The 10,146-nt window shown below is 39.8% G+C and overlaps 1 long non-coding RNA gene across 50 annotated transcripts; it reads left to right on the forward strand.

The window, feature by feature from the left end:
* Positions 1–262: 262 nt before the first annotated feature.
* On the forward strand, positions 263–9,662 carry LOC116265569 (uncharacterized). Of its 50 annotated transcripts, none has more exons than XR_007574896.1 (17): positions 395–828; positions 979–1,030; positions 1,402–1,725; positions 2,103–2,160; positions 2,306–2,403; positions 2,940–2,987; positions 3,115–3,234; positions 3,627–4,344; positions 4,494–4,608; positions 4,930–5,004; positions 5,153–5,253; positions 5,921–5,966; positions 6,068–6,436; positions 6,575–6,671; positions 7,421–8,556; positions 8,684–8,726; positions 9,334–9,662. It is a non-coding gene; the product is annotated as an uncharacterized LOC116265569 (long non-coding RNA). The 50 variants fall into 50 exon arrangements; XR_007574926.1 differs by lacking the exon at positions 9,334–9,662 and adding an exon at positions 1,831–1,951 and having other exon boundaries at positions 396–828; positions 1,402–1,492; positions 1,605–1,725; positions 7,421–9,185; XR_007574923.1 differs by lacking the exon at positions 9,334–9,662 and adding an exon at positions 1,831–1,951 and having other exon boundaries at positions 396–828; positions 1,402–1,492; positions 1,613–1,725; positions 7,421–9,185.
* The last annotated feature ends 484 nt before the right edge of the window (positions 9,663–10,146 follow it).

Raw genomic sequence — 10,146 nt, forward strand, 5'->3', positions numbered from 1 at the left:
TTTTGGTTTTCTACTTAGGTAATGAATCAATGAATTTAATTCTTGTTGAATTAGGGATGTGTTGTAGCATATAGTATGTAGGGATTTTGGGTTCCTAGGATTCGTCGAAGGGACATAGTGGTCGAGAGACGTATGCCCCACAGAAACCCACCCTTCATGGGTGGACTTGGGTTGGACCCGGGTCCAACAATATGGGGCAGCACCATGGAAACTAGGCAATGCTCCGCTGCACCTCTTCTTTTTCTAGATTACCACACCACCGGTTCTGGTCATTGTCACCGGTTGCGGTGACCTCCACCACAAGTCCAAAACCAACACCAGGTTGAGTAGGTGAGTAGTTTCTTCATCGGTTATCTCTTCCTGACCCTAGCTCATTGCCTCGTTCAGTAATTCCCTCTCTTTTTTCTAATTCTTCTCAATACTTTCATGCCTCGTACCTTTTGTCTCGCTTCTCAATAGCTCTGTTCTTTCTTTTTGGTAGATTTCTGGATTGTGAGGCGTGACAGCATTGAGCTTGTGACGCTATTCCGGAGGTGCATGCCCCATAGAGACTCACTCTTCATGGCCAGAGTTGGGTTGGACTCAAGTCTAACTGTATGGTGCAACTCCATGGAGACCCGGGGCACTACCCCACTGCACCTCTTCCTTTTCAAAAGAAAAACATAGATGTTGTTCCCATTGCTACTCTTCTCATTTGTTGATGTTTAAGGAACCCCTCACCTCTCACCAGCATGTTCTTCTACCCATCCATAGATTGCCAGTTCTGGTTACTGCTGTCGGCTGGGGCGACCACCTCCGCAAGTTAGAAAACAATACCCAGCTGCGTAGGTGAGCAATTCTTAGTTGATTACTTTCTCTTTGATCCTGGGTTGTTGCCTTATGCAGTAATTCCCTCTCTTTTTTCTATTTTTTCTTGGTTCTTTCTTGCATTGTTCCTTCTTCCTCACTTTTCAGTAACTCTGTTTTTCTTTTTGACAGATTGCTGCCCGATGAGGCATGACGCTGTTGAGATTCCATCTTTGCTAGTGAGGTAAAAGCTCATGTTGTTCTCCACTGGTGCCGAACCCTCACCACCTTGACTCAGACTTAGTTATCGACTCTTTTTTTCTTCTTTTGATTTTGGTTTTTCAAGTAGGTATTATTATTGTCCAATTAGGGATTTGCCATAGCATGTAGCATTTAGGGATTTAGGGCTTCAAGAATTCACCGAAGGGAGGCAGTGGCAGAGAGAGACGTATGCCCTACGGAGACCCACTCTTCATGGGTGGACTTGGGTTGGACCTAGGTCAAACTATGTGGGACAGGCCATGGAGGCCTATGGCATTGCCCCACTGTGTCTCTTCCTTTTTGAAAGAAAAACAAAAATGCTCTTCCAACTACGCCTCTTCCTTTTTCTTGAAGTTGAAGGAAATCTTTGCCTCTCACCAGTCACTCACTGTCGCCAAGCGGTGTGACCACCTCCACAATTGAAAAGTGACACTAGGCTGCATAGGTGAGTAGTTTCTTCCTTGATTCTTTTGTCAATTGCCACATTCAGTCATTCTCACTCTTTTATAATTCTTCTCTGTTCTTTCTTGCTTCGTTTCTACATTTTTAATTCTCAGTAATTTAGTTCTTTTTTTTTGGCGGATTGTTGGCCCATGAGGTGTGATGGTGTTGAGCCCATGATGCTGCAGTGGAGGTGGAAGCCCTTACAGCTACACCTATGACCAAACCCCCTCCGTTGTGAGTCCCTCTTCTTACCTATTAGTTATTGTTTTGTTTTTCTTCTTTTGATTTATGTTTTTTATTTATGTATTGAATCAATAAATTTAATTGCTGTTTAATTAGGAATAGCGTTTATGGATTAGGGGCTTCTAGGGTTTGATGGAGGGAGGCAGTGATGGTGATTCGTATGCCCCATGGAGACCCACTCTTCATTAGCGGACTTGAGTTGAACTCGGGTTCAATTGTATGGGGCAGCCCCATGGAGACCAGGGGCTGTGCCCCAACGCTCCTTTTTCTTTTTGAAATAAAAACAAAAATTCTGCCCCCACTGAATCTCTTCCCTTTTCTTGAAGTTGAAGGAAATATGGATTCTCATTGGCTTGTTCTTTTGCCAGTTTGCCTGCTGGTTCTGGTCATTGTCGCTGGGCAGGCCGACCACCACTGGCTATGTAGGTGAGTAGTTCTTACTTGGTTCCTCCCTCTTTGACCAGGGCTCATTGCTCAATAATTTCCTATCTTTGTCTAATTCTTCTCGGTTCTTTCGTACCTTGTTCTTTCCTTCTCACTTTTCAATAACTTAGTTCTTTATTTTTTATAGATTGCTGGATCGTGAGGCATGATAGTGTTGAGCTTGTGACACTACTATGGAGGCAGAATCCTGTGTTGTTCCCCACTGGTAACTGTACCCTCACTGCGGTGAGTTGCACTTCCTACTTCATAGTTATTGCCTTTTTATTTCTTTGGATTTAGATATTTTACTTAGTTAATGAATCAATAAAATTTGGCTAATGGATCAACTATTAAATCTTGGGTGGAAATCTCTTTTACCTATTGCTCTCGGTAGTCTATTATTGACAACTTCTTCCCAACTTGTTTCACTATAACAGAATAAGGATTGTTGTTCAATTAGAGATTTGTCATAGTTTGTAGCATTTAGGGATTTGAGGCTTCTAGAATTTGCCGGAGGAAGGCAACGTTAGAAAGTCTTATGCCCCTTGGAGACCCACTCTTCATGGGTGGACATGGTTTGGACTTATGTCCAATTATATGGTTCAGCCCCACAAAGACCAGGGCACTACCCACAATGCCTCTTCCTTTTTTGAAAAAAAAAAGAAAAAAGCTACTCCCACTGCACCTCTTCCATTTTCTTGAAGTTGAAGGAAACCCTTACCTATCACTAACTTGTTCTTTTGCTTGTCCGCTGGACCACTGGTTCTGGTCACTATCACCAGCTGGGGAGACCCCCTCCACAAGTCAGAAAACAACACCAGGTTTCATAGGTGAGCAGTTTCTTCCTCGGTTTTTCCCTCTCTGTTATGGATCATTGACTCATTCAAACAATCCCTCATTTTTTTTCTAATTCTTCTCAGTTCTTTCATGCCTCGTTCACTCTTTTTCACTTCTCAGTAACTCAGTTCTTTCTTTAGCCAAACTGCTGGCTCATGAGCATGACGGCATTTAGCCCGTGATGCTGTTGTGGGGGTGGAAGCTCCTGTTGTTATTCGCGGGTGACTAAACCCTCACACCGTGAGTCCCTCTTCTTACTTAGTTATTTTCTTTTTTTTTTTCTTTGAGCTATGTTTTTCATTTAGGTAATGAATCAATGGATTTAATTGTTGTGCAATAAGAGATTTGCCATAACTTGTAGCATTTAGGGATTTGGGGCTTGTAAGATTTGCTGGAGGAAGGTAGTGGTGGTGAGATATGTGCCCCATGGAGACCAACTCTTCATGGGTGGAGTTGGGTTGGACCCAAGTTATACTCTATGGGTTAGCCCCATGGGGACCTGGGGCATTGTCCCACCGTGCCTCTTCCTTTTTGAAAGAAAAACAAAAATGCTCCTCCCACTGTGCCTCTTTTCCTTTCTTGAAGTTGAAGCAAACCATTGCCTCTCACCGGCTTGTTCTTTTGCCCATTAGTTGGACTGCTAGCTTCAGTCACTATTGTCGGTCGGGGCAACCACCTTTGTAGCAGCATCACAGGTGTAGCCTCATTCAGTCATTCCCTCTTTTTGATTCCTTCTAGCCTCATTCATACCTTCTCACTTCTCTATAACTCAGTTGTTTCTTTTTGACATATTGCTAACCCGTGAGGTGGGTGTAGAGCCCGCGACGCTGCTATGGAGATGGAAGCCCATGTTGTTCTCCACCGGTGACCAAACCCTCACTGCCTTGAGTCTCTAATCTTACTTCTTAGTTGTTGTCTTTATTTTTATTTTTTTGTTTTAGGATTGTTATTTAGTTGTTGAATTATTGAATTTACTTCTAGTTCAATTAGGAATGTGTCGTACCCTATAGCATTTAAGGATTTGAGGATTCTAGGCCAAAGGGATGTAGTGGTAGAGAGACGTATGCCCCACAAAGACACACTTTTTGTGGGTGGACTTGGGTTGGACCTGGGTCCAACTGTATGGGGCAGCTCCTTGGAGACCCGAGCAATGCCATACCATGCCTCCTACATTTCAAAAGTAAAACAGAAATGCTCCTCCCACTGTGCCTGTTCATTTTTCTTGAAATTGAAGGAATCCCTCGCCTCACCAACATGTTCTTCTGCTCATCTGCCGTGTTGCTGGTTCCAGTCACACGCATGGAGGGTTGACCACCTTTGCAAATTAAAAAACAACACCAGGCTATGTAGGTAAGCAGTTTCTTCCTTGGTTTCTCTCTCTCTCTGCCCTGACTCGTTGCCTCATTCAGTCATTCCCTTTCATTTTTCTAATTTTTCTTAGTTTTTTCTTGCCTCATTCCTTCTCACTTCTCAGTAACTCAGTACTTCCTTTTTGGTAGATTGTGGGCCTGTGAGGTGTGGCAGTGTTGAGCCTTTGACGATGTTGAGCCCATGACATTGCTGTGGAGGTGGAAGCCCCTGCTTTTCTCCATCGGTGACCAAACTTTCACTGCCGTTGGTTCCACTTCTGACTTCTTAGTTATTGTCTTTTTTTTTTTTTGCTTCTTCTGATTCAGGATTTTTTCTTTCAAGTATTGAATCCAAAAAGTTATTTGTTGTTCAATTAAGGGATTTGTTTAGCCTGTAGCATTTAGGGATTTGGGGCTTTTAGGATATGTTGGGAGGAGGTAGTGGTAGAGAGACGTATTCCCCACTGTGCCTCTTCCTTTTTGAAAGATAAATGGAAAATGCTCCTCCCACTATACCTCATCCCTTTGCTTCAAGTTGAAGTAAACCATCGCCTCTTAGTGGATTATTTTTTTGCTCTTTTGCCAGACCACCAGTTTCTGTCACTGTTGTTGGCTGGAGTGACGACCTCTGTAGGTCAGAAAACAACACCCAGCTGCACAGGTGAGTAGTTTCTTCCTCGGTTCCTCCCTCTCTACCTTGGGTCATTGCCTCATTCAGTCCTTCCCTCTCTTCTTTCAAATTCTTCTTAGTTCCTTCTAGCCTCATTCCATCCTTCTCACTTTTTAGTGACACAGTTTTTTCTTTTTAGCCAATTGTTAGCCTGTGAGGTGTGTGAGTGTTGAGCCTGTGACACTGCTGCAGAGGTGGAAGACCTTGTTGTTCTTCATCAGTGACTAAACCCTCACTACTGTGAGTCCCTCTTCTAATTTCTTAGTTATTGTCCTTTTTTTTTAAAAAAAAAAAATTAATTTAGGCATTGAATCAATGAATTTAATTTTTGTTCAATTAGGGATTTGTCATAGCCTGTAGCATTTAGAGATTTGGGGCATGTAGGCTTTGTTGGAGGGAGGTAGAGTGGAGGAGAGACGTATGCCCCAGAGAGACCCACTCTTCATGGGTGGACTTGGGTTGGACCCAGGTTTGTATGTGGCTACCCCATGGGTTTCGGGGCACTGCACTACCATGCCTTTTCCTTTTCAAAAGAAATACATAAATGCTCTCCCTACTATGCCTTCTTCCTTTTCTTGAAGTTGAAGCAAACCCTAGCCTCTCATCGGCTTATTTTTCTTCCAGTCTGCCAGACCGTCGATTCTGGTCACTATCGCCAGTTGGGGTGGCCACCTTCGCAATCCAAGAAATAACCTTAGGCTGCATAGTTGAGTAGTTTCTTCCTTGGTTTTTCCCTCTCCACCCTAGCTCGTTGCCTCGTTCAATCATTCCCACTTCTTTGTCAAATTCTTAGTTCTTTCTTGCCTCGTTCATAGCTTCTCACTTCTCAATAACTCAGTTCTATCTTTTTGGTAGTCTGTTGGCCTTTGTGACATGACAACGTTGAGCCCATGATGCTGCTGTGCAGGTGGAAGCCTCTCTTATTCTCCACTGGTGACCAAACCCTCACTGCCGTGAGTCCCTCTTCTTACTTCTTAGTTATTGTCTTTTTTTCCTGCTTTTGATTTAGATTTTTTATTTAGGTATTTAATTGATGAAGTTGTTGATCACTTAGGGATTTGCCATAGCCTATAGCGATTAGGGATTTGGGCTTATAGGATTTGTCGGAGTGTGGCAATGGTGGAGAGGCGTATGCCCCATGGAAACCCACCCTTCATTGGTGTACTTGGGTTGGACTTGAGTCCAACTGTATCGGCCGGCCCCATGGAGACCCGGGGCATTGCCCCACCACGCTTCTTGCTTTTTGAAAGAAAAATAAAAATGCACCTCCTACTATGGCTCTTCACTTTCCTTGAAGTTGAGGGAATCCCTCGCGTCTCATCGGCTTGTTCTTCTACACGTCTATTGGACTGCTAGTACCGATCACTATCCTCAGGCGGAGCAACCACCTCTCCAAGTTGAAAAACAACATCCATCTGCATAAGTGAGTAGTTTTTTTTTTGGTTCCTCTCTCGTTGCCTCATTTAGTCATTTCCTTCCTTTTTTCTAATTCTTTCTAGTTGTTTCTTGCTTAGTTCATTTCTTATCACTTCTCAGTAACTCATTTCTTTCTTTTTGGTAGATTGTTGGCTCGTGAGGTGTGACAGCATTGAGCCCATGACACGCTATGGTGGTGGAAGCCCCTACTTTTCTCCATCGGTAACCAAACCCTGACTGCCGTGAGTCCCTCTTCTTACTTCTTTGTTATTATCTTTTTTTTTTTCTTCTTTTGATTTAGGTATTGAATCAGTGAATTTATTTGTTGTTCAACTACGGATTTGCCATAGCCTGTAGCATTTAGAGATTTGGTGCTTCTAGGATTTACTAAAGGGAGGTTTTTCTCAGCTTTGCCTATTGTTTCTGTGAATTGTTCAATGGAATATTGTTGTTTTAGTTGTTTTGCCTATAAATTATGTCTATAGTCAGTTTTTCTAACTTATGCGATTAGGTTGAAGATGCTTTTGTTTTGCTCTGATATGTATTTCCCCCATTTCCTTTCCACTTTCCTTTCATGTTTTCAACCCCAAAAAAAGGCTTATTTACTATATTCAAGTTAAAATGCTCTCATGGCCGCATGGAAGATCTAAGCTTAAGGTACAATAAAAAACATAGATTTTGCATTTGGAAGCTGCATGTAGACACTGTTATCTGAAGATTTTGAACAACCTTTTGTAGTGAGGATATATTAATTTTTGTGGAGCTTTGGAAGTTTGAATAGCTTGTAGAGAATATCTTTAGTTTGTGAAAATGATTTGTTTAAATTTGCTAAAGTTACAACCTTAGGTTCTGTTATTTGAAGACTTTGTGGAATGTGTTCTCTTGTGAACCTTCTTCTCATATTAAGTTTCGCTTGATTTTTTGCAATCCATACTGTTTCTTTCTGTTAAGCTACTTAAACCACCAACGACTGCTTGGCTTTTATATGCAGGGTTTTGAACCCTCAAAGCAAGTTGCTCTACAGTTGCTAGGGTCAGACAACGAGAACTTTCCTATGCATAAGCTAGGTGTGGATATGCTAAGGAAATTGTCACTTCATCATGGCTATGTTTTGGTTTTACTATTTGATGGTTTTGTAAGGAGGAATGAGGTCATATGTGATGTTTCTTGTGATAATTATGTACTTTAACCCAACTATATTCTTATTGCATTTGAACAACCAATTTGACATCATGCAGCTGCCAAAAAAGTCATTTTGTAGTTACATGGCCTGAAAGAAGGAAGATGAGAATTAATCTCAGTCAGTCGGGCATAGCATGCTGGCATTCAATGCAATCTTTGCTTTTGGCTATTGTTTTACATATAGTAAATTATAAAATTGAGAATTTTAGTTGCATTATTGTGACTCATTCTAACCTTTATGTTGGTTCCATATCTAACTTGTGTAGAAGCTCAAGTTCCTAAGGCATTAATAACTTATTTTTAATTTTTAATTTCATATGCATTTTACGTGAGATTGGTAACCCTAATTTTTCTCCATATTCAGTAATCTCCTATCCACAACAAAAAGTGGGTTCCAGTAACATGTCTAAAGAATTTTAGTTTCATGTTGGGTTGCCATAGCAGATTGTTTTGAACAGGCTAGAACTTGAATGAACTGGTGGAAGCTATTTTTTCTTTTATCTTTATTATGTAGCATGCCATGAAGTAAGGGTTTAGATACAGAAAAGTGAACTAGGTCGTTAGCTCAAGTTGGAAAGGTTGTTAACTCTCAAAAGCCATTGATAGTTAAGGTTAAACCATTTTGCAAGTTAGAATCAAGGGGATCTATCTATTTATTAACTTTATTTATAGGCTTGCATTTACTTAGAAAAACACGTTCTTAGATTTTCAACTAAAGAACACTTGCAGACTGCAGTCATAAATGTCAAGTGACTTCTATATACATGATTGCCATCATGCTTTGAGTTGCTATGCTCTTGTTTTTGATGCAGTATATACTCCCATAAACACCAGATTACTGCATGGATCAGTCATTAGAGGAATCAAGAGTTGTTCTAGTTAGTGGCATGGAGATGTTCATTAGACAGGCAAGGGGATAATTCAAACACTTCATTGGTTTACTTGGTAGGGATTCAGTTTTCTCACATAAAATTGTTGTTTTGAATGCTTAATTTTAAAATTTTGATCTATCTAATTTTATATGTTGCGTGCACCTAAGAACCTGATGCGCAATATCCTAAATTAATTTTAGGATTCTACAAGCTCATGGACTGCGTCATCCTTGCCCATAAAAGGTTATATGTCTCTTATTTGACCAACATTATATGTTTGATCTAGAGACTCTTCTTATTGTTGTGTTGTACTTTTTAAAATTTGACACTATATTGATCTCTCATGGTTCACACGGTGAGGTGCTTTATTTGTCAAGAAAGTTTTCATATTTTAGGGCTGCCATATTTTGACACTTTTTTGAGTTCGCTTCATTCACAAATCCTATTTAACTGTTATATTTGTATATGGTTTTTAGTGTAACTCAAGTTAGCTAGGTTTGCTCCTTATGAGAGGATGATAACTAAATTTCTGAAGGTTGGTACATAAACTTCCTGTACTTACTAAGAGGATGATAGACTTTATGAGGATTTCTTGTAGATTATCTGAATGTCATTTGAAGGTTTCTATTTTAATTTTGTAACAATTTTAACAATATTGACAATCTTCTATTAAGGTAATGATCTTTTTTTGGCGTTTTTGAAGATATTATATATTGATTGTGCATTGAATATATATTGTTTAATGTTTATAATATAATATATACTTACAGTTTTTTATTTCCTTTTTATTGATGAATTGATACTTTTATGGTGAAAATGCCTATCTTTGGTAAATATTCTACAAATGAAGAGGATATTAGATCAAGCAAAGAAAGAAAATCTAGAGAAGATACCAGATCAAGGGTTGAAGGAGATGTAAGAGAAAACACTACATCAAACAACGATGGAGAATCAAGTGCAAAGAAAAATAATGTAGAATTCAATGAAGCAAAGTTGTCAGCAGATTCTGCTCTTTGTGCTCCTATTTTTACTTATCCTCTAGGATAAGAGAAGTTGTTTGTAGAATATATATTTTCTGAGGGCCTTGTCAGCCTCATGATTGTGACTTTCAGGTGAATCACCAAAAACGAAAGTTTTTAATCCAGCTTGGTTTGATGAATGCAATGATTGGTTTGAGTATAGTCCAAGTAAACATAGAGCATATTATCGATATTGTCATCTTTTCAGGCCAACACACATAGATAAGTTTCATTAAGTTTCATGCGGAGACATTTGCATATGAAGGATTTGATAATTGATTGATATGCATGTTGGAGGTCCTATCTATCATCATAATATGGCACGGATAAAATGTGAAAATTTGATGCATAAAAAAAAAACATATTAGTACCCTATTTCAAAACAAAGTAATCAATAGCAAATTGCATATATGATTCGTCTTTTAGCAACTATTATTGTTATTGGACTTTTGTTAAGCAAGGATTAGCATTTCGAGGGCATGGTGAGGAAGAAGATTCCCTCGATAGAGGAAATTTTATTGAATTTTTAAAGTTGTCTACAAAGTTGAACAGTGATATAAATAAAGCTTTGCTAAAAAATGCTTCAGATAATAATAAGTTGACATCTCCAGATGTACAAAAGGATGTTGTCAAAGCTTGATGCT

The sequence above is a fragment of the Nymphaea colorata genome, chromosome 12, assembly GCF_008831285.2.
Source record: "Nymphaea colorata isolate Beijing-Zhang1983 chromosome 12, ASM883128v2, whole genome shotgun sequence".
NCBI classification, from domain to species: Eukaryota; Viridiplantae; Streptophyta; class Magnoliopsida; order Nymphaeales; family Nymphaeaceae; genus Nymphaea; species Nymphaea colorata.